This window comes from Anguilla anguilla, chromosome 1 (genome assembly GCF_013347855.1).
Source record: "Anguilla anguilla isolate fAngAng1 chromosome 1, fAngAng1.pri, whole genome shotgun sequence".
Lineage (NCBI taxonomy): Eukaryota > Metazoa > Chordata > Actinopteri > Anguilliformes > Anguillidae > Anguilla > Anguilla anguilla.
The window spans coordinates 51,570,092-51,594,714 of NC_049201.1; the positions used below are offsets into that span (position 1 = coordinate 51,570,092).

General features: G+C 37.6%; 1 long non-coding RNA gene across 1 annotated transcript; it reads right to left on the reverse strand.

Moving 5' to 3' along the window:
• Positions 1-20,751: 20,751 nt before the first annotated feature.
• On the reverse strand, positions 20,752-24,230 carry LOC118225209. The gene is made up of 3 exons (XR_004764785.1): positions 22,898-24,230; positions 21,764-21,873; positions 20,752-21,306 (listed from the first exon to the last, which is right to left on the reverse strand). It is a non-coding gene; the product is annotated as an uncharacterized LOC118225209 (long non-coding RNA).
• Positions 24,231-24,623: the final 393 nt, after the last annotated feature.

Sequence of the window (24,623 nt, forward strand, 5' to 3'; positions counted from 1 at the left end):
TCAGAAACAAATTTCTTATTCTATTTCAACTTTTTAAAATATAAAATCATGAAGCCCATTTTAGCTCCAAAACTTATAGTGAAAAGTATATTTGCATAATTCTGCTGGAAGACCTGGGCCCATCTCTGAAGCTTGGCCACCGTCAACAAAGGTTATTCAAATGCATTAGAGTCTGAGGAAGAGCACATTTGAAAAGCCTGGTATAATGAAAGTAAATATTATGATGAAGTGGAAAATTCATGGAGACCCTGACTGCCTGTGGAGTGAAACTGGGCTCACAGACATTATGTATAAGCACTCAGAGTGGCATCTTGAAACTGTACAGGATGAGAATGAACATTTCAAACAGTGGTGCGGAAAAAAGACTTACAGGGGGATTCAAACGCACTTAGTAGGTGAAACCAAAACAAACTTTACCAGAGTATATGGGCACTTTAAATCAATAAGGTCTGCAGTGACGCCAGAAGTAAGAGGTCCTGGCCAATTGTTACATCAGTCCCATTAGACACCAATATGTGTGCCACAACGGTCTGTTACCAAAAGCTAAAAGCAAAACCAAATCACAGGCAAGGCAGCTTCCACAAACCCATCAGGGAAACAAGCACACTCACCACAACCATAGGACTTAGTCCTCCTGCCTGCACCAGCTTCATACCATACCACAGGGCAGATTTTATACATTTTATCAATTGAAAAAGTGCATAAAATGAAAACAAAACACATGAAGCTTCCTGCCTCTTAGAATGAACATTTCAGAAAATACGAGAGAAAAAGAACTCATCTTAGGTCGCTCGACCATCCCTTCTCTGGTTGGTATGACATGGTATGGCAACACGATCAGTGTTTTTTTCTCTAAGAAACTCCAGTGTCCACCACAAAAATGGTTATTAGAAATTATACCGCCAGCTAGCCAAGAAGATTTTATCCCTCTTTTGTCATAAAATAAACAACTTATTCAACCAAAGACATCAATCCTCTGCACATGAACATTAGAAGCAGCCATAATTACTGAAATTTAGCCACATTGCATCCCTCCGGGACTGGAGGTCTGACACACCCCAATGAAGGAACAATAGTTCTCCTTGTGTTAATTACAGCATAAAGGATCATTTCTTGCCAATGAAAGCATTTTGCTTCATTTGTTTATGTAAAATATTTGTATGTGTCCCTTGCAAATATAGCTTAATGTATATGTAGCCTAAATATAGCCATGAACATTCTTTAAATGTTTCAATTAGCATACTCCTGCAAGCCAGTTATTTTAATGACAGGCCTGTGCTTGGGCCCATTCAAGCCAGGCTGATTTGGAGATGGACAATAATCATGCAGGTATTAACAAAATGCTGTATAGATAATTCAATGGCATTACATTTTTTTTTCTATTGGATTTTCAGACCACCTTTATGTAGGTGACTCTTTACACATGGTTTCTATTTTGTTCCCATAAACGTAACTTGGTTAAAAAAAAACTGCCTTGAGGATGCCCTATTATTGTTGTAGCCTATTATTCAGAGGCTTTAAATTATACAATATATCAATGTTCTAATAATTTAGAGTTATTGACTCCTATGAGATATTTTGTTTTAATATATATATATTTTTTTTTTCTCAGGGCATTGACAAGAAGGATGGCAACATTCACCCCTGTGTAGACTATCCACAACTGAATGACCAAACAAATTGGACTCCACAGTTAACAATCAAAGTTCAGTGTTGAACTTCCTTTCGAACTTTGTGAATTGTGGAGAAAAATTTGGTGCTAACAGGAGCATCTAAAGACCCTTTTTATGTTGGCGGTTAAGTGTCCTTTCTTGTTTTTCCATTAAATTGTTTATCGTCTACACAGGGTTGAATTTCTCCATCATTCCATAGGGTGACCACAATGAGTGAGTGTTAAGGGCTAAAGCCCATCATAACAATATCATGCACCAGCAATCACTGAATAAAAATCTTCATAAAGTCATATTGGGATGCGGAAGACCACAATACTGCTCACAAACTGGAAAGCTACTACCTTCACTAAATACACTGCCAGTCCATGTCTATTAAATTGTTACAAAATGTAAAAAATATGCCACAACTCAGACACTACCATGATCAGGCTGTCCACCAAACTGACAGACCAGATGAGAAGAGCAACTGACCTATTGCTAGGGTCCTCCCTAAACCAGAAGTTGCCCAATCACACATTAACAACTATTACTACACTCGTCTTGGACAAGCAGCTCAGTCAAGGTGCATTGAAACCATTGGAAAGATTGAGGTAGCGGACTGAAAATTATATTAAAACTTGTAAATTGTGGTAAAGGAAATATTGACATTGGATTTTGACTGTATTGTTACCACTGACTTACATTGAAATGGGTGGCTAAAACACCGATACAGGAGCCAACCACAATAGCATTAGTGAGCAATGTTTCTCAACAAGACAAGCAAGTGAGCTTCAAAAACAAAGTCCAGTTTTAGCGCTTGTTCGCAACACCATAGCACATGGATGCCTTCCTTACAAGGCTGACCGAGCTGCAGAATGGAAGTGCAAGTGAAAAAAGAAAAAAAAATTACAGACACACTAGTTTTCCAGACGTGGTCATGTCTAATTACCATGTAAGGTAGTCAGGCAGATTTTCCTGTAGTTGTGGACATCACCTTTTTTGTTCCACTGCGCTTGCATTAGTTGTAAATGGTTACAAAAACTAACAATGGCCGCACCCTGGTTTTGGCTTCATGGACCAGTGTGCACTAGCCATAGAAAATAAATGTTTGTCATTATCACTTAATCCATTTTTTCTATCGTGTATATTCAGAGCTCAACAGCTGAAATGGGAGCAACTGTTCCGGGATCAACAATCTCTTCAGCACTTCACAGATTTGGCCTCTGTGAGAGAGTGGTGACAGACCCTGAGACCTTCTGGAAGATTATTTTATGAATATGAAAATTTAAAGTAAAAGAGCTCAACTCTAATTTTGGCTGTGTTAGGCACAAACTAAACAATCCACCACCCAGGTAACGTAATGCATGCTGTCAAGCATGGTGGTGGCAGCACTATGCTATGAGGTTATTTCATTGTGCAGATCCCTTGCAGTTTCAGTCTGCAAGGGATCTGCATTTAGTGTGAAGATTCAGGTTCACACAGATCAATGACTCAAAGCACAAAACCAAATCTGCAAAGCTTAAAATAAAATCAGTATTCTGGAAAAACCCGGCTAAAGACCAGAGAAAAAATGTGAAGCTCATATAGACAATCCCAAGAGGACTCAGAGCTGTGCTTGCTTCTAAATGCCTATCAAAGAAATCACTGACTCTGATGGCCAAACTTTTTTTTGCATCATAAATGTGTTGAATTTATAATTTATCATGTTGGTGATGGGGGAATGTTACGGTATGATAGAACAAAATTTCAAGAATCGTAGTGAATATTTTCTGAATGCTGTGTGTGTGTGTATGCAGACACATACTGTATGTGCTGTAATACAAGCATATATTTCAGAATTGTGTTTTTAAAGGTGTATAGGGTGTGTGCATTCTGCATGTTAGAGCCATCCTATAGGCTTTCATTTGTTGGCCAAGTTTTAGTTTTATTATTCTAGTCCTGGAGGTGGCCTATATGTTTATGGTCCAGGTGATGCCTGCTTGTTGTTTGGAAGTGAGGCCTAGATCAGTGATGTGTGTTTTATAGAGCCAGGATGGCAAATATTTCTTGAACCATATCTGTTGAATGCAGTGTTGGTATACTATTAAAATGTGTTTTTTTCGCCATGATACTGGGAGGGCAAAACGGAGCTTTAGAATGTCACCAGCAGTGTATGCGCATGAGCCCGACAATGCATTTATCACAGAAAAGGTCGTTTGTCGCCTTTTTTTAGTTCATTACAGTGATGATAGAAGTGACAGTAATTAAGTGGTACTGTGCTGTTAGCCTTTATTGATCGCTGTACAAGGTTAATGTGAAGTAGCTAGCACAATCTGACAGCACTAACCCATGAAAATGTAACTACTTTGAATGGTAGCCTACTTGCTCAATCAAACAGTAAATGTGAAAAACATTCGATTATAGTCAGACGCACCAAAATTTTCTGTCACACCCTCAATAAACGGCATAAGTCCTAGTAGAAGATTGAATTAAATCTATTAAAGTTATATATTTTCTGAAACGTTATCGATTCCCTTTGGCCACAGTAGTTGCTATGTAAATTACGGAACATGCGCAGAATGCCTTGGTCAATTTTAGCCCGATTGAAGCGTATACATGCCTTAGTAAATCAACCCCCAACCACATTATATAGGTATGTTAGTCCGACTTTGAAAAATTTGAATTAGTGCGATTTCAGCCGGACTAAAGCAATAAATCGACTTTTTCAAACATCATGTAAACCCACTGAGTGTCATCAACATTCATTTCCTCCCTGGTATTCAGCCTCACACCACTAGGTCAGTTTTCGCTTTGTTTTTATGCTTTGTGTACAGACAGATCTCTGGACATGCAGCATAGCCTATAGGCCCTACCACACCAGATTAACAATATCAGGAAAAATACCAGCTGTTTAGTTAGTTAACATTAGGCTACATGGCTCCTGCTAACGTTGTTTACCCTGTTTCCTTTCTAGTTCTTATACAGTTCTGTGATCCATTCTCACACTCTGAGAATGAATAAACATCGCTAGCTAGCCTGCTCCTGCCATACGACAAAATGTTTTAGGGGGGATTCTTGGTTGGGTTTGAATCATCCCTGTAACACACCAGTAATTTGGCTGACAAGTCTTTTTACTTTGAAAATGAAAATGCAAAGGAGGGTTTGCATTTTCAATTTGGATTTTGGCAGGGGTTTTGCCACAAAATATGTAAATGAAATGATAAATGGCCTTTTGAATTATAATTTCATTTCTGTCAGGGATAATGCAGTTACAATAAGAAGTTGCTATTTCAAACGTGGTTTCTCATTTTTGTTTAAATTATGTTTTAATTTGTGTCTTAGAGGGTGAGAAATTTTGAAATAGACTTTGCATTTTCATTTTAAAATTGTCAGATAAAGTGCGTATATTAACTTCCATTTGAATTATGTCATGGGTTTTGCGCACAATGCATACATCCAGTGAAAACGAAATAAAATTGCCAATTTTCATTTTCATTTGATTTTTGGCATGGGTATGCTTCCATACTTTGCATGAAGTCACACTGAATTATTTTTCTTCCCCATATACACAAACAATGGCAAGCACATTTTATATTACCCAGTTCATGTTACTTCTTTACCGATGTTAAGTTGCATGCATAAAAGTACACAAACAAGGTTCAATGTTAAAGTGCATTTAGCAATGTCTGTCTGTCAGAATGTACTCAGAATGTAATTGTTACTCTTTAATAAAAAAAATTGTAAAATGAAGAAAAAAAACCTTCATTGTCCTTTTCAGTGAAACACTTAAATGTCTTGTACCTGAAATGTTAATGTTCTGTGAATGTTGAAATATATGCCGTTATCCTTTATGGAAAGCATTTATTTTTGAAGACTCCCTGTCTGACACTTCAAAAACATAGGTTAGGCTTGAATTTGTATGGTAATGGAGGTCATAGCTTTGTATAGAACCATGCATAATGGCCTCTCTTTGACAAATGATTAGGCTGAAGTTTTTTCCTGTAATTAAAATAAATTAGCCTCAATTCAACAAACATGCAAATGGTTGACATTCTCACATCCTGGATCAAAGTGACCAAATTCAATTATGCAAATTAAGGTACACAATGCAAATCAGGAAGGAGGTGAGAGGACAGAACAGGAGAATTCTGATACTGAAGACAATGTGGCACAACAGGTGATTGATACACATATTCAAATTTTAGCAAACATGGTCAAGTCCAGGGTCTTTTCAATGTATGAAAAAATAAGCACTGAGCCTCATGTGGTTTCATTACTTTACATACATTACAGTCATTTAGCAGACACTCTTATCCAGAGCGTCTTACACAACTTTTTCCATACTGATGTTTTATGTGGGGGGAAAGATTCCATGAAGACATTACTTCTCTTGGGATGAAAAAAAAACAACCACTTAATATGTAGAGATTTTAAAACAAAAGCAATCAAAATGTCAAAAAACCCAATTACTCAAGTACACCGTTGGGGCGTTGCTTTGCTTTAACTTTTGGTAAAAACCAAGTGAAATTTTTGATGAACACACACACATTCACTGAAATCCAATGAAACCAGATTGATGTTGATGCTATAAAAAAAACGGATTTATTCATTTTATAATCCAAATTGTTCCACTGAAAAAAAAGCCATCAATGGAAATTTCCCATATTACAAAAGCAAAGACAGAAAAGACAGATCACAAAAGATACTTCAGTATAACAAAGCACGTGCTATAGCCTAATGCCTAGATTGCCTAACCATAATTGAAACCTTACCCATTAGTGGAGAAATTGCCCCCACCTCAGTGGATACCGGCTACCTTCACCCTACAATACATTGCAACATGGCTCTGCACTGTGTGCAACTGCACTTGTTCCATCATGGCTTCCCTAATTCCTCTTCCCGGTATTGATACTTCTCTTGAGCTCGTGGGAACAGATATCGTGGGGCCTGTAGAGACAAGTCAGTTTGGGAACAGATTTATATTGGTCAACTGTGACTATGCTACCCGATACCCTGAAGCATTTCCCTTGAAAGAGGTAACCACTAGACAAATTGCTACAGCACTTCAGCAACCATTCTCCAGGGTAGGCATTCCCCATGACGTTCTTATAGACTAAGAGACAAATATTATGATACGTAGTCATGTCTATAAATTACTGGGGATTAGGAGGATAAGAACCTCTCTTAAGAATAAGAATACACCCCACAACCCTCGAATGGATGGGCTATTCAAAATGTTTAATCAGACTCTGAAGACCATGGCATGCAAGTTTGTGTCAAACTCTGGCAAGGACTGAGAGAAGTGGATGTCTTTCCTCCTTTCCACCAACTGAGAGGCACTCTAGGCTTCAACAAGGTTCTCTCCTTTTGAACTGTTGTATGCTCATCAGGCAAGGGGTCCCTTGAATGTGCTGAGAGAAAGCTGGGAAGGAGAAGAATTACCTAAAAGGTTTAGTGGAGTTTTTTATGTGCTGAAGATGGGAGCCCAGTTGATGTAGACCACAGCAATTGCCCAGGAGCACCTGAAGGAGTTTTGAGCTAAGCATAAATGGTGGCTAAGTGGGCTTGTACGAGGTGACCAGGAAGAGTGCCAAAAACCACTCTAGACCTAACGTGACCATGCTAAAAAAATAGTTCAGTCATGCTAAACCCATCCAAAAACGGTCCAGTGCTCTCTGGATTCCATGTTAATGGTTATGGATAGTGTCTTCCTCAAGAGCTATTTCCTCCTGAAGAGCTCTTCTGACTCTTGCCAGTCATTATAAATAAGAGTCCTATCTTAATTGACCTGCCTGGTAAAAGAAATGTTAAATAAAGACAGATAAAGACAAAATAATATATACCAGACGGTACCTACTGTGCCCTTCAGACAAAAAAGTTTGTATCAACATTTATGGAGAATGTCAATTCCACAAAGATAAAGCAAAGTGAAGAGATTGTCTATCTCATTGTTTCAGCATTTGGAGAAATTAAACATGGGTTTGATCACTGTACAGGCCTTGCATAGCAGCAAGGATAGGCAACTTTAAATTTGATAAGTTTTTATTCCTACAGATGTTCAATATAAAAACTTTGAACTTTGTCTTGAATTTTGGCAATATATTTTCTTCTGATATATTCATTTGTTAGTTTGGTTCACTTTTGCATAGACAGTGATCTAGACGATTACTGTGAGAAGGGATGGGCTGCATTTCAAATTAATTTTAAAATATTATTCAGGTGATTATTGAATTTGCTGCTTGCATATAACTGAATAAAAATTAAGGATGAATGTCATCACAATATTTTAATTAGTGTGTAAGAATTTGTAGTCTTTAGCCATGTACTCCACAAGATTGTTAGATTACTAGAAACAGGTAGTTAGCTCGTGAGATTGGCTTTGGGCTTTCTGATTTGGCCTCACTAATTTTATCCAGCATAATGTAGTGGGTAAGTTGAGTGGTTGAGTGGGCTTGAAACGGCGCTAAAATTTGAGTTTCACGTACATAAGACTGGGAACTAATCACACCAATCTGTGTTCATTTGACTGGGAAATGTTTTTGGTGGCACAATTTCTTACCAAACACATTAAATCTACATAATGTGTGTAAGAGATGTGTTCTAATTGCATTTTATTTTTTACCCTAATTGTGCTGACAAGCTACTTGATTCATATTCCTCTTTAATAGTGCTCTTGTTTCTTTTACATTAGACATTGCCTTAATTCGCTCTATGTCTCGTACCATGATCACCAGCTGTGAAGATGTCACACCCTTCCTTTAATTGCATTCTATTTGGTAGCAATCAAAATGTTGATTACTTAAACAAAAATGTTTTTCTTAATCAGCTCGGGGACCCCTTTCGCTGTCTATGGCACTGATATGACAGAGGGCCACCTTTGAGATGAAACCATGAAACCGGCTAGACACTCTGTCGTTTTCAATTAATTAGTAGTGCAGGATATAGGAAAAAGACCCAAAATCTTGTCACATCTGTGGTCAAAATAATTGAACTGGGTTAAGAGGGGAATGAGCTAGATGCTGTGGCCACATTCAGCAGAAATAGTGCAGAGGTAAATCATTTCCTCATATTTTAATAGAAATCACCAAAAAATATTTAAATGTAATTATATACAAACAATGTACGTACATATGAGAAATAAGTATTAGAATATATTATAATGTCTACATCATATATACAGCAGCTGTTGATTTCTGAGTTTGGTCATTTTCACTTTAGGGCCCCTTTTAAAGTATTCCACAGTCAATGATGAAGATATTGTGTTATTATGTAGTTTCTAACCTCTTTTTTTTACTTAAATCCATTATAATTCATTGTTATATTTTGCCCTTTAATATTATTTTGGAAAATATTTAAAGGTTTTGTCATCAACAGTTGTGATTTTATGTCATCAGTTTTAATTTTATATTTGTGTTTCTTTAGCTAATTGGTATTATGTTTTTCTTTTGGGGTTTTTCCATGTCTTGTGTTTGTATTTTATTGTGTTTATGTATTCATATTTCATTATGTGTTATGATTTACTTGAATTCAGTAAAGCACAGCCTGAGGGCTAATCTGTTTTGTGGACCTGGGCTTCAGTCTCCAGTCACCCAGCATCAAGGGTATGGACAACAATCTTTTCCAGAGAAGAGCTGTAAACACTTTGTTGTACTTTCATCTTTCATAAAAATTAGTTTTTTTTTCTTGGGTATGTGACATAATATTCACAGGTTACAATAAACATTTACAGTCATTTTCCAGGATCCTATCCCCATTGACAAAAGAGCTGAATACATTAGCATTAATTTGTACGTTGGTGTAATGGCCAGTAGAGGGGTGACTGATTTCATGGGGGAGTGTTTCTTAGATTATTTATAGCTTGGTGATAATGTCAAGAGTGGGAATTAGGTAATAATTTGGGGCTGGTTCGACTCAATGGGGCCTGAGTCCCACTGCAGCTATGCTGACTTAGAATACATTATGGATAATGTTATAGAGAACAGGGTGCAAAATGCTTTTTTGCGTAAATCCCCAAGGGTATATGAAGTTGTTTGGTCCCCTCTCATTATGTTTTAGGCGCTAGTATTACGTGAAGGAAGGATACAATTTCGGTAAGATATTGGATACCTGCTACAAGGGCTTTGGATTTCCTGTGTGACTCATGGTTAAATTAACACCTTGCTATACATTGGAAGCATAAAGCTGCCAAAAGGCTCTATTGTAACAATCGTAGCAAACTACCTTTCTGGCATGGCCAGATCCACTATTTCTAGTTTAACAGCAGATAGTTTCAGTACAAAATACAGCACAAGGTTCTAAAGGGCTGGACTTGGTGGCTTCATTTATTGATAGGCGTGTCTTAACATGCAATAAAGTCATGAGTTTCATCTTCCATTGCCCTTAAAGCCACTTGCATTTGCACCTTGGCTTGCTAATATAACAGTGGATTTAGCAAGACTTGGAAAAACAAATTTACCTCTGATGAAAAACACCTGCTCCCATGGGAATCCATTGAAATTCTCATAATTAATTGTGTAATGGGGTGAAAATTTGTTTTTGTTTCTAATTTTTTAAAAGGTTAATTTTTCTTAATTAGAACTTTAAATCATTTTGTGCAGTTACGGTGAAATCAACAAGGTTTTAATTGCTGAAAGTATGGAAACCTGGTCACTGTCATTTTTTTAAAATGTCAATTACTATGTACAGTGAATCCTCGGTACCTTATCTGAAAAAAATAACTATGCATTAAGGCGAATTAAACACTGGTAACTTTAAACAAACAGGTCACTTTAAAACTTGTCCCCTCCTCCCACCTAAACATCACAGATAGCAAGCTAGCCAACTACTGAATTATATTCAGACTAGAGCCTAAACTATTAACGTAGTCAAGCTAAACCTACACCAGCTACTGTCTATACAGTAATTCATACATCAAGCTGACACTGTTGCAAGTATGATATTGTAACTGTTGGCATAATTTAGAGTGGTGTTACGGTCACTCCCTGATTAACAGAACACTGAATACAAGCAGACTATGAGTTACAAATTAATGAGAAGTTTATTTAAACAAAAAGAGTTGAGGATAAGTGGATGTGTGAATGGGAGTATGTATGTAAATGTATTTGTATGGAGGAAAAGAAGGAAATAAACATTAGGAAAAATATGAAAAAGCACTGGCTAGCAATCTACTTAGGTGATACGAAACAGGTCTAAGGGGGAACAAGGCAGACAAAACCCAAGGGAGAAAGAGACACATAACAGCGGTGATTGAACTCTTGCAGGTGCTAATTCATAGCTGGGCATACATGGAAACATAATGCACATGAACCAGCCAATGAGAATTGAATATTCAGCCAAGCTGTTGAATATTGGTTTTGTGGGTGTGCAACATTTGTTAGTTGAGAATAATATTATTTGTATGATATCTGACACTGTGTTCATTGATACCATAGGCTGCAAATTAAGACTTTATGACTGAAAAACTTAGGTACTGATTGTGTGTTATGTGTATATGCATTTTCTATACACCGAGCGGTGCCTCCCGCCCATGATGCGTTCTAAAAATAGATTTTTTCACAATGCCAGCAATCAATTTGGAATCGAGAAAATTATGTGATTATTCGCTCTGCTAAATAATTGAAAATCACCATCCCTAGAGTCTACCATCCCCCAACAGAAGAGGTCTGATTGTCTTGGTAGTACATCATAAGCAGATCATTATCAAGAAAGTGTCCTGGGGCTCTGTTTTCCAGAGCTTGTGTCACGTAATTTTGTATCGTAACGCTTGTTCCCAACTGGTCTATGATCCTCGCTATCCATCAATCATCGCTGTCCTAGCACACATCTCTTCTACCTCTGCTCACTCTTCCTCATGATCAAACTTCCACTTGTTGCTACCTTACAAGACCAATCAATAAGGGACATATTACTGAATGTACAGTAGCACAGCCAGTGATGACACATGCCTTTTATCCCTTAGAATATTCTTGTGAAGCCCCCATTTTCACTTGACTCCCATAGTTTCAGTCACTTCCCCCAGATCACCTGTTAAAATCTTCCATCTTGCATTGACTCCCATAGATTTTTACCCAGACAACATCCCCCTAACATTTCGGAATATACTAAATTACAAAAAATAAAAATTCTGAATGCAACCAGCACTGTCTCTTTAAAAACCCTGCTCTTGTGCAGTCAACTTGCCTTAATGTTAACAATTACACTTTGGCAGGTTTATGCTTCCATAATTTTCTGGGGTTCCTTTTGAATATCTATCAATATCTAGCATGGCATGGAATATCTAGCATGGCATTTGGTATTAGATATGCAGTAAATTCACATTTACATATTAGGCATATAGCTGATGCTGTTATCTAGAGCAAATTACTGGTAATTTGTCAGCAACCAGCCAAAGTTTCACTCGTACATTGCTACACAATCATTCATTAAAATGTCTCAGATGTTGTGTCTAGCTTGTGAATGTGAGGTTTGGCTATAGCTATTTACCTGAATGAGGTTATAATAATTGTCTGGCATTTGGGGATCTCCTTTATATCATTACTTTTAACTACCTTTGCCACACACAACTCTGCAACACAAAAATGCAAGCAATATAATTTTCAACAATCCAATAAACACTAGAGGATAAGCCTTTTGTAACTATTTATAGATGCAGATATGACACATTCTGCCCCAGAAACTCTTTATTAATCAGAGGTGCACAAGGCTGGAAGTACAGCTTGCGTGTGATCTGCGTGAGCCATCACGAGGTGCAATCTATACTGTAAGCGTTGCTGATAATGTCTTCCAACGAATTAACTAAAATTCCCACAATTAATGAGGGTCAATCTTTGCATGAAATTCTCCCCCTCTAAAGAGCAGGCATGAATCAAGGTGCAAGATGGAGACACAGGTATAGTCCTTGAAGAGAATCTTTGCAGCAAGTCACATTATTTCAACTTCCTGAGCAAGAAATCATCAAACAGTGCAGATGATTAATATGAATGATTATTAATTCATTATTGCAGCCAAGAAATAAAGGCTGGGTATTTGCCACGGAAAATAGAATCTAAAGTTGCAGAGCGGTGACGGCAAAGTTGTTAAAAATCACGGAAAACTGAAAAGAGGCAGAAATCACAGAATGTTCAAAAACATGAATTTATTTAATTAACCAATAGATCTCATGTGCAGCAGTGGGACATAATTCACATAAAATGTCCAGTTGTAGCAGCAGTAACAAGTGCTTCAAAAAAAAGACAAAAATAACATTGTCCGTGACACCTGCGACCTTTGTGACACCCAACCATTCAAATAATTACACTTCTGGGAGAAATAACAGATGACCTAGAAACTCCCACTCATTCCCATTCCGTCCCATCAATAGTCAAGCCCCTTGCAACATTACACTCTCTCACATCTGAATTAATTTATGTGCCACCACAGCTGGAATATACACATTCTGTTCTGCACTGTCTATAGTGAGGATAGCCTACACTCTTATGAGGCATGAAATGAAGATACACAGTACAATGTTCAGTTGTGAAATGTCCAGTGTAAAATCGACTCTTACAGATTTTATATGAAACCACTATAGCCAAAGTGGACTCATATTAACTCTGTAGGAGCTGATTTAACACTCAACATTTTACCGTGTATTCAATACACTAAACGGGAGTTTTCGTTGTTAAACTCTGCTTCATATGCAAATGTGAATAGAAGGCAGTATTCGCTGAATTGCATAATCAGCTGTAGCCTTAGTAAATAAGACATTCATTTCAGCGAGACTGCAAATGCACCAACATACCATCCAACAGCCCACAATTTGCGCTGCAAGCTTTATGTATGTAAATTTGGCCTTAATTCTTCAACAATGTCACATCACACAGTCATTTACAAAGAACAACAAATTAAGCAGAAAAAATATTCCCCTTTATAAGATACTAACTTGCAGGGATAACAAATTTAAATGGTCTTTTGTTCTGTTGACTGACTAGTATACAATAATGCACTGGTATACAGAGAATAATTTTTATTAACTTGGAGCTGTGAGAAAGCAAAATTGTTCATCCGCAGTCAGTGGTACGTTGGATCACAGGCCCGTATGTACCTTTCAGGCAAAAGCTCACAATGTTACATTATCCATTTCTCGGAACGCAGGGCTTTGTTTGAGTAATTGCTTCTGCTCCAGGTAACATTCTGCAGCGACATTTTTTGTAGATCACAGTGACCTGTGAGCATGGTAGCGAAGGTAATATTAGGCCTTCTACTCTCCTCCGTCCTGTCACGCTGCCTGTGATTATCCCAAAAAGGTGGGGCACGTTGCCAAGGCGCCGTGCTGTTATGCCGGGTGCCTAGTTTTAGAGAAAAGAGGTTGCCCATAGCAGGTTCCAGTCACATCTCAGCGCCAGGGCGACCCTCAAACACAAAGGACCAGCCGATACTCTACACGACGGCTTGTTATGCTTTGACAGGACAACGGTGTCTCTGTGCTTTTGCATACATTTGTATCATTTGTCAGCCATATGTATTGGCGATGTGGGCAGAAGTGGTCCATTATAAGGACTCTTGAATGTTTGTTTGGAAGCTTCACAGGCAAGGGATGCTGTTGAATTGGGGAAGAGGTGGGCTCAGAGCTTTAGGATTTTCACTCTATATCCAGCCCAAGCTTACAAAAAAATGTTGATTAATTAATGGAACTGGGAAGTAGTGCTTCGCAACGTTTAAGGGGCTGGGCTTACAATCAGAGAATGGTATATTGGATTCCAAAGTGGGGTACTATCATTATGTTCTTAAGCAGGAACTTAAACTGGATTGATTAATTAAATGTACAACTACATAAATGCACATTATAATAATAATCTTACATACGGGGGCAGGGGGGGCAATTCGTCCCGGCCATGGGCTCGAGGGGGACCCAGGATATGGGGTAAAACAATTTCTAATTTATATATATATATATATATATATATATATGTGTGTATGTGTGTGTGTGTGTGTGTGTGTGTGTGTACTGTATATGAATTCTCAATTACTTGTCCATTTCCCATTTTGGAAAAGCAGAAAACTGACCACAGTTACTTTCATACTGAACCTGTCTCTGTGGACAATAAAATTTGCTCATTTCAGGTGTGTGGGTGTGAGAGAGAAAGACTCTGTAAAGCATCTTTGTGACAGTTCTCTGCAAGAAGTGCTACACAAATAAAATTTATTTGATTTTGAGAGACGTGACAGAGACAGGGAGAGAGAGAAAGAGAGAGAGAACAGCAGTGTAAACATTTACATGTATTCCCTCTATAATTCTTTCTCATGAGAGGGAGGAAAATTGAACAAGTCAGACATGACAGAAATTATGGCAATGACTCTAATGAATTTGAGACATTTTAATCAAATGTGAGGCAGCTGGATGACTGTTGGAGGTCAATTCAATTAAATTAATCTTAATCAATATCCAAGGCAATTACTCTTACAAAGCGTGTACAAGGACAATGCACAAGATGTAAAGATCCCTTCCTCTTCAAGTTGGTGGCATGAATATTAATTGCTTTGATGTTGGATGTGCACTCTTTTTCCCTCAGATAAAATGTGTCAATGTTTGTCTTTGCTCTTTAACATTTCCTCATTCTCAAAAGATACTGCAGAGAAGAATAATACACATGATGGAGTAAGCTTTCGCTACTTTTCAGCTTTATTAGAAAGCTTAATATTTGGTGGACGGTTTACACAAGCTGTTGCAATATCTGAAGAAAAACATGTTTTCAGTGTACAAAAATGCCAAGTTATTCTCACATACAAAGCACTGTCTATAAGTCATTAAAATTGCTAAATTTAGGCCTGCCATTAAAAGTATTGATATCAAAACCAAGTTACAAGACAATATTGGCAATCTTAGCTCACGCAAATTAAACAAGATGTATTCCAAAGCAAAGCTGCTGCCCAATGTTTCCTAAATTATTTCTAATAACTTGGCCCTGTTTTTTAATCTTACCACCTGAAGAGAATGTGGTCATTGGAAGTGTATGTGTCACATCAAAGTGTCAAATGGGAATCATTTATAGTGGAAATAATCAGCAAGTGTACTGTTTAGCACTACCACTTTTCTATATAAATAAAATAACAATTGTTGAGACACACGGAGCTGAGCTACTTCAAACTATAACAAGCTGTCACCATCAGAAACCAAACACATATCCCCTTGAAAAGCACTTTACTCCTTCAATTTCAACTCCTGAGCTGTTACACTCTTGACAGAAAGTAGCCTTTCCATTCAGACTCTTCTGTCTGATGCTGCTCGTCAAGTAGTTCTTGATTAATTTTCATTTTAAAAATGATTAATTCATTTAAACAGTGCTTTGCTGTTGCTACTGTGACAGGCAATGTCAACAAGTGCAGTAGCCTACACCTCTCACTGAAGGTTACCGGATGATGCAAAATAAGCATTTTCACTAGTATGAGACTGAGGTGTGTGTTGCCGATCTCAGTTTTAAAATATAGCCTGAATGACAGCAGTTCAGCTAGGAAGGTTGTTGACATACCCATGTTCAGACAGACTATTTGACATGTTTCTTTTTTTTTTTTTTTTAAAAGCCTTTGAACTCTGGCAACTTCTCAACCTTTCTCTCCAGGTCCGTTTTCTCTTTTGTCTTCTGAGATCCAGTTTTTGTGTTTATATGGCATTTTGACAGGACAGGACAGGATAGGGCTAGCTACCATTAATTGAGAAATGTGACGTTTGCCGGTAGCTACAGTAGCCTAGGAAAAAACATATATGTCCATTGTGTGTAATAACCAAAGAGAAAGTTGCCTGTAATGTATGCAAACTGGAGCTTCCCTACTAACCTTCCAAATACTGACATGTTTTCCCCTCCAAAGGAGATCAGTCAGTACAATTTAGTTTAAGTAAGCCATCGTTGCAAATTAATGATTCGACCAACAGTTGATCTTCATTGGCATTGTTATGATCTTCCCTGGTTTAAAAAACTTACTGTTGTCATTATTTCTTAGTTATAGCACAGCATCTTTAATCTATTTAACCACAAGTTTAATATGGAATTTAAACCTGACAGTAATATTTATACATTTAGACAATGTTTTGTTGAAATTTTGACATTGGAGAATTCCAACAAATCTCCGTTATTTACGAGATTCATTCAAACTCAGTTTTTGGAAATGAATAACATGTTGGTTCAACTGGGATAACCATTTGGACTAAAACATACTGCTATTCGGCATCAATTATGTGTATTTCATCACAAACAAAATAGCCATCGAAACCAAGGCCTAAGATAACTTCATATTAAACAATTTGTGAACTGTCCAACAATACCTGGTCAATCAAAGCACTACATTTGCCATGTAGTAGAACCATTCTGCAACATTAACCTGTGTTCTTCTTCAAAAGCGTTAGTCCGCTTTGTACTCACTGTTCAGTTTTAGCAACAGTTGATTTTCAAAATTGGCACAAATGATCCTTGCTCTTTTGGCTGAGAATAGTAGCTCAGCACAGCTGCAAAGGTGTTTACATGCTGCAGAGGCAGGAAGTCTTGTGTTCACGTGCAGATGCAAATTTCTTTTCTAAAATCTAACCCTGTAACAATGCAAAACAAACACTTTCAGATTATGGAATATTTCTGAACTTGTGTTGCATAATTAACTGACTGTGATAAAATTTGCAGACTGTAACTCTGAACCTAAAGCCACCTTATTCCACAACCTAAAAAATCCTATGAAAAGTCTACTCACCCTTTTTAAATGTGATGGCCAAGTCACAGAATTATAACAAGGCACTTTTCAAAGAATGCATGTACAGGTATCGTCTATCGTCTAAGATTGGGGAATGTTTCAATAGTATCATTTTACGTTCATCACTATGATCATATTGTGCTGAAATTAGATATTGTATTGGGCCTTTCTGTGTGGAGTTTGCATGTTCTCCCCGTGTTTGCGTGGGTTTCCTCTGGGTACTCCAGTTTCCTCACACAGTCCAAAGACATACAGGTTGGAAACTCTAAATTGTCCATAGGTGTGAGTGAATGGTGACACTGGGATAGACTCCAGCACCCCCACAACCCTGCCCAGGATAAGTGGGTATAGATAATGGTTGGATGGATTCTGCAATATTGTTGCATGAATTAATAATGAGCAATAATTAAGTTTGACCCCTCACAAAATTAAGTCTCAAATATTTGTTCCTGAAAACACTGCATCAGAAAATAATGTATGATTATATTTACCGATCACTAACATTGACAATAGCTGCCCCAAACTCATTCTACTGTTGTGATGGGCGGTGACATAATCATGCATCACTTTCCGAGATGCAGTGTTTTCAGGAAGCTTAGTGATTTGAATGGCGGTTGTGAGGTCACTGGGAGGACTTTAAAGAGTTTCATATCATGTTTCATATTACACAATACCATGGAGGTCAATGTGATAAACATCAATTAGATTAGCCCATATAACCTTTACTGATTTTCACAGAAAAATACCCAATTTTTTTTTTGTTTGTTTTTTTTTTTTTTTTTTAAAGAGCTAATCAGTTTAAAACCGATTTTTACTTGGATTTCATATTTCCACTCTTCAAAAAAGTTCCTGTTTGTGTGAGATCATGTAAACGCTGTCCTCTTGCGGTCAATTTGACCCTTAATTTCAGCCCTCCTTTGGGCAATGGGCCTGGTTTGTCATTATTGTAAACTATAATGGTTTTCCAACAAAAAATGCTTGAACAATGAAATCGATGACATCCTAATCGATTTTAGCCTGTGATACCAGTTTGGTTAATCCTGACATGACCAGGACAATACTTGCTTGCTTGAGGAAGGTGGATTCTCTGATTCTGCCTCTTGTTTTTTGAATACAGTCATCATATTCTTTCAGTTTTGATGGATGCTTTCTCTTTAACAAGAAATATCCATGATTAATAAACAAAGGTGCAACAGACGTTTTATAGAAGTTTTCAGCGTTCTGAGCATTGCAAATCCTGTGTCTGACAGTGAGGCTAACTGCCATGAGGCAGCTATCATAGATAGTGGTGGGCGTTACAGTTCCTTTCAGGGACACAAATCCTTTGATTCCATTCCCTAAAAGGATTCGTTCCCAGATTTGTTCACCGGGTCCTTCGTTCTTGACTCCAATTTCTGACTTTGTTCACTGACTGCAGTTCCTAGTGAACGAGAACGAGAGTCATGCAGAGACTGGTTCCGACTTCTGACTCTTCATTCAAGGATTCTATTTCCTAGTGAACGAGAGTCATGCAGTGACTGATTCCAACTTCAGACTCTAGTTCTGAGTGAAAGAAATGTGACACTGTGCTTTGTATGTGAATTCCTACATTAACCTAGCACAGGCCAACACTGCTATTATGCAATTCACCAATATTTTCTAAACATTTTGCTAATTTAAAAATGATATGGGCACCTTTTCTTGTTATTTACTCAAGTAGCGTTTACTGTTTGCTTGCCAGTAGGCCAAGTGGCACAAGTTAGCCCACTAAATATTTTGCAAATGACAGAACTGTTGACGATTACAATATAATGTATCCAGGATATTTTATTTTATTAGTAAGGGCATATTAATTCACAATGTGGGACAATTTCTTATGGATTTGTAGCTTTATGGTGCAGATGTTTTATAGTGGATCAAACCAGTCATAAAATAGCTAGCCAAAATTGTGATTTTACATTTCAGTTTTACACTCTTTATCTTCATAGTCAGTGGCTGTCCCAATTTTATGACCCGTAATTCACATATTTTACTGCATTGCCGTGCCATGCGTTACTGTGGCGTGATTATCGGGTATGATTTTATGTGCCTTGGCTATAGCTATTTGTATTTGTGTTGGGTAACTGTGTCAGTTTCCTGCATCAAACATTGATACCCTCTTTTGTTCACGGTTTATTTACATCATGCAAATAAGAGAGCAGGCTACTCATAGCTTATAGCCTTTCTCAGGTGTAACTGGGCTAGTGTAGGCCTATGCAAATTGATTTTAATTCTATAGGTCTACTCATTACTTAGGCAAGTTCATCATTGTAATACAGGCAACAAGCTATTAGGAAGAGAAGTAATAAAGCTAGAACACAGAGTTTGCTGTTTCTACTCATACTGTAGTTTTGGTTGCAGGAGCACTGAATGTCTGAGAAGAGCAATTTCAGGATGCCAGCGTCCTGGCCACTCGGGGGCTTGCATGAAGGGGAACACAGAGGGCCTGGTTTTTTTAATTCTTTTTAACGATGAGTTTTTTATTATTATTTTTTGACTGAGCAAGGCAAGATTCGACTATAGTGTTGATAGACAAGCAGGGGGCCCCTATTGGCTACAAGGAATATAGAGAGCCCCCCCCCCCACCATCCTAGTAGCCAATACCCTACATCATCGTGAGGCTTCCTACCCGTCTATCATGCTACCATCAAATCATGTCTAGTTTAACCCGAGTAGAACCTACCCTTCTGGGGCTGACCAATGTGAATGAGTAAGCTAAGGCTACTTTGTAAATGAAGAGAAAATGTCTGAGTGGTGCTTTAAAGAGACAACTAGAACAAAATGCAGAGCTGAATAAAACAAAGCTACTGAATATACCATCTCTCTGGTCATTGCTAAATCAGGTGGGAGAGGGAATAGGCTTTGTTATTTATTTATCTCAAGATGATGACTAAACTCTCTCAGTGGTTCCCAAAAATCATTATCTGAATAAGCTAAAGCTAAAATACCAAAAATGACATCATTATTCTGGCCAGTAAAAGTCAGCGAAGTTTTCACATTGACTCTCAAATTGCAATTGCAGGTATCTTGTATGCCTATCTCCACCACAGCAGCTTGCAGAGGCCAGAAATTGTGAAAAATAAGAAAGCTGAATTAAAGATGTTGCTGAACTGCTGTATTTAAAGCACTTCTGCCCAGTTTTTCTTATGTTGCCACAGAATGTAATCTCTTTTTGACAATTCCTCTGACTGTGGCTTCTGCAGAGAGAGCAAGCTGAACCTACAAGCCGTGGTTAAAACATTTGCACAAAGAAATGCAAGGCAACACAGCCGCTTAGGCTTAGTATAGACATAGAAGTAGTAAAACAGGAGGACAGGACTATCTCTCAAGTGAGATAAAATATACATAAATTAATCTATGTAATTATTATTATTATTATTATTGTTATTTGTTTCATGAAATGCCGTTGTGCTTTCCGAGTTGTTTATTTGTTTCATGTAACGCAGTTGTGGTTTACACATCTTGGTCACCGTATTATTTATTTTGAATAAAATTTTAATAAAAAACAACAGTTTAAGATTCCCCGTCCATAATTCGATTGCCCCAGACACTACTGTTAGGTTGTATAATTTAAAGTGGAGAACACGTCTGACTTTTCAGCAGTGCATGCAAGATTTCCAAGCAGTCACATCCTTTTCTCAGCTCCATTGACCTCATCATCTGCAATAATGAGTCATAGTTTTTTGCCCATTAAAGCAATTTTGAAAATAGCCCATTAACCTGAGGCAAGATTGTTCTTATATTAAGAATTCTGATGACCTGTTGCTACTCTCAAAATGGCTGGACCATATCCAAATTTATTCATTCAACGGAAACAGGTTTTTCTGAGATGGGAGTTTGCAGTGGAAGTGCCAACAGGATCCTGTGCACATGCATAGGCTGGTTTTGAATTCTTTAAAATGTCTCCTTGCTAACTGACATTGCTTCCTGTCCTTGATTCCTTCTGAGAAGAGATGAAGAAATTAAAATGAGTCAAAGGCTTCAGAAGAATTGTGACATACAGTACTTGTTCATTCACATCTAGAAATCAGACATGTTCAATCACATGTAGAATTTAGACATGCTTGTTCATTCACATGTAGAATTGAGAGATATTGTATACTCATTCGTTAACATGTAGAATTTAGACATGCTTGTTCATTCTCATGTAGAATTCAGAGATATTGTATACTCATTCTTTCACATGTATAATTTAGACATGCTTGTTCAATCTCATGTAGAAATCAAACATACTCATTCATCCACATGTAGAATTCAGACACTTATTCATTCACGTTATTTTGCGGTGAAACAATTTAGGATTGATAATGAGGCCCCTCAGTACATATGCGTTTACTCTAATCCTGATCTAATCTTGTAAAATATGGGCAGCACAATGGTGCAGTGGGTGGCACTGTTACCTCACAGCAAGAAGGTCCTTTGTTCAAATCCCGACCGGGGCCTTTCTGTCTGGAGTTTTCATGTTCTCCCTGTGTCTGCGTGGGCGTTCTCCAGGTTCTCCGATTTCCTCCTGCAGTCCAAAGACATTCAGGTTAGGTTAATTGGTGAGTCTTAATTGCCCCTAGGTATGAGTGTGTGAGTGAATGGTGTGTGTGCCCAGCGATTGACTGGAAAATTGTCCAGGGTGTATTCCATGCATGTTGGGCGAGAGGCAGGATCGGAATCAGCATCTTCTGCAACCCTGACCAAGAATAAGTGGGTATAGATAATCGATGGATGGATTTTGTAAAGATTCCATTGTGTGAATATTATTTGGGGGCCAAGTACCAATGGTGTGTCAGATAACTAATTTTTAGATTATCACCTTGAGAAACACAATATTATTTGATCTGGCAAACTTGCTCTGTTCTGACCATAGGAATGCTGTCTTTGCCTGCTCTCCCCCAACAAACATCAAAGGAAACATCCTTGAGGCAAACTTTGATCTTTTCTTTTGATGGTTTTCTTGGAACTGACTTTGGAGAAACAAGCTGTGGTTTGATATTTTTTTCATTTATTCTTTTGTGGCTGTAACCTGTCCATGGCTGTAACATTATTTATCTGTTAAGGTAGTTTGAATCTCATTTTTAAATTAGACATTCAATTTATTTATTTGTTTATTTATTTTTGTACATAATACATTTCTTACATTTATTTTGGTTGTGAGTTGTACATTCTGGTAAAGATTAATCCAACAGGTTGCTCAGGGGATGTAATTGCTAATTAATAACTTTAAAGCAAGAAAATAAAACGCCAATATATGTCTCCAAAGCAGCTTGTTATGCCCCCAGGGGTCGTACTATGTCTGTATATTATATGATTGTCTTTAAATTACCTTTTATTTTTCCTTTGGTTTGAACTATTTCCTATGACACATGGTACCTTGAGACTGTAGGACTCAAGGAAAGAAGTGCTACAGCTTCCTACAGTATATCTGCAGCACTATACGTGGACAGAAGCAGCTTAGTGCATCAGAGAGAAGACATCAAAGTAGCAACAATGGAAATTACATTAAAAAATAACAAAAACATCTTCATGTCATTTTCACCAATTACCTTTAGACAATCCAGATCTATTGAAGATGTGGTTAGTTGTCCTCAACCGGGATGTCAGCACACCAGTTCACCTTCCCTCTTCGACCACCCATCTGCTGCAACGCCTCATCCGTGAATTGCACCTTTATTAATGATTGAAGCTGATGTTTTGTAGTTGTAATCGTAGATGTAATCGTAGGTTAAATTTTGGCATCCCTTGCTATAAGACTTCCTATAACAGCAAATACCGGAAATTGATCCATAAGCATAGTGCACTAATTACTTGATGATGATGGGATGGATTGTGATGGATTGTGAAGCTCTTCAAACAACGATATGATGCATGGAAGTGAAAAATACCTAATAAGTTCTATCAGTGTGTGTGCGCGCACGCGTGCGTGTGTGTGCCTGCGTGTGTGTGCATATATGAGAAAACCAGCTGCAAGTGGCTTTTCGGGGAGCTAACTGAATCTCAACTTTTCCCCGCTCCAGGGGTAAACAAAAGATGACATGAGCAAGAGGGAGTGAGAAAGAGAGAGTGCAACCACAGCCCAGAGACTGCATTGCTCTCACAAAATATATCACCAAATATACTCTGTGTTCCAGCCTTGATTGCCAAGGCTATGGAATAGCAAAAAATAAATAAATAAAAACTCCTTTTGGAGGCTAGTTGCAAATGTTTGCTATATAATGGTTTTTCACAACATTGATGAATGCCATGAACTTGTCAACCGGTAAACATAAAACCTCTTCTAGAATGTTGATATCTAAGATCCTTGTTGCTGAACATGCATTTTACATGGTAATGCATATGTCCATCTACTTGCTGGCTGCAACACTCTGTCCTAACTGCTCACTACTCAGCCTGCATGTGTGCTTAGCATTTTAAATATCTTCAATTGAGTGGGAATGGCGCTCAGCCAAAGAAGACATTTAAAGTGACGTTTCCCCTGGCATACTGTGACAGAAGCAGGGAGTTTCTCCTCAGAAGAGTAAAAACTGTCACATCAGTCAAAAAAATGTACAGTCTGGGGGCTTTTCAGGAACCTGGGCGCTGCAAACCATTTACTTATCCATAATTTCCATAAAATGCTCCAGTCATCCATTTTCCCTGTCAGCAGTAGCCTACGGAGCTAGACACTGTGAGAACTGGTGTAGTTTTAGATTCAGGATTTGGTTTTGTATTTCATTCAAGGGAAGAATAAATAAAAGCTAACATTTGTAAATAACTCCTAGCTCAATTTATTATTAGATGGAGGGCACCAAAAGTAAGCTCTTGTTAAATTGGCATGTTTTTGTTACAAAACCAGACTAATCTAGCTAGTGTTAATATGAGAAATTATCACAGAGGCAATTCTACACCAATGTCATGCACAGGAAAAATATAGATAAGAGCACTCCGGACTGTAAGGTAGAGAGTACAGTAAATACATGTTCTTAAATTAATGCTAATATATCTCTGAAAAGTGCAGTTTTTGCTTTAAATAATCATTGACATAATATTAGGTAATAATAATAATTTCCAAAATAATGCATCCAGGTATCTCAGAAATGAAATGAAATACAAGTTCATTTTAAAGGCACAGACAGTATTTGGAGACATTTATTTTCATGTGTATGAGTTTTATGAGGTAATAGCATGTTTCTCTTTAAGACAAAAGCAAATTCTATGAACACAAGCTAAAATACACAAGAAATTTAGAGAAATCTATGGCATTTATGTCACAGGTCTGCTTATTTATCCAAG